Here is a 1,045-nt window from a genome sequence, read left to right as displayed (position 1 = left end):
GGTTGTTGGCGTCAACGCGAGTGGACAGGACGCGTCGTAGCAATCCGGAGCCGGCGGCGGTGCCTACGGACGCGCAATCAGATACAGACGCGGCTTGCCGCGACTGGCCACCGAAGCCGCCGGGACCCCGTCCCAGCATCGGCGACGGTATGAAGTCTGTGTCCGATATCTGGCTGCCGGTGCCGCCGCCGCCGGTGTACGTCCCGCCGCCGCCGCCGCGGCCACCGCCACCGTCTTCACCGCCGCCGCCGCCGCCGCCGCGCTTGCTGCGGCCTAGGGTATCGTCGACATCTTCCTCGTCCTCCTCCTCCACCTGCACCCGAAAGCCATACGCCGCCAAAGCGCACGTCACCTCACACACATACATACATACATACACATACACATATACATACACGCACACCATACCATACCATAACACACGCACCAGGCCCATTCCCCCCCCCGCAGTAACCCACCACGTCAGCGGCTAGCGGCGACCACTCCGGCAGCTGCTGATCCTCCTCCAGGCCCATGAACACGCAGCCGTTGCCGTGACCCGCCACCGCCGCCGCCGCCGCCAGCGTTGAGGGCACACGACCCTTCCCGCCGCCGCTGTACTCCATTTCGGTGGACGCAGATGCCGGCTGCCCGGAACGAAGGTAGCGGTGGCGCCGCCGCCGGCGGTGGAGGAGAAACGTGCCGACCGTTGCCGCTAGCAGTACGACGGGTACGACAACGCCGATGATGATCTGGAGGATTGAGGGGGGTTGGCGTAGGTTGAGGAGGAAAGAAAAGAGCGGAAGCAAGGGCGAGGAGAGTTGCGAGGTGTGAAGGGGAGAGAGAGGTGAGGCAAGGGCATGCCGCGTGTTGTACATTTATCGTACAACTGAAATCGGACATGCGAATGCGCGCGTGTGTGTGAGTGTATATATACACACATGATAGATACACACACACACACACACAACGCAACACAACACACGCGCATTCGCATGTTCGATCTTTCAGTGTTGTATTTCAGTGTTTCAGCCCTCCTTTCCTCTCCCCTCTCCCCCCCTCTCGC

The sequence above is a fragment of the Volvox carteri genome (genome assembly GCF_000143455.1).
Source record: "Volvox carteri f. nagariensis unplaced genomic scaffold VOLCAscaffold_59, whole genome shotgun sequence".
Lineage (NCBI taxonomy): Eukaryota > Viridiplantae > Chlorophyta > Chlorophyceae > Chlamydomonadales > Volvocaceae > Volvox > Volvox carteri.
The sequence above is the reverse complement of the archived record's forward strand: the minus strand, read 5'-3'. Positions refer to the sequence as shown.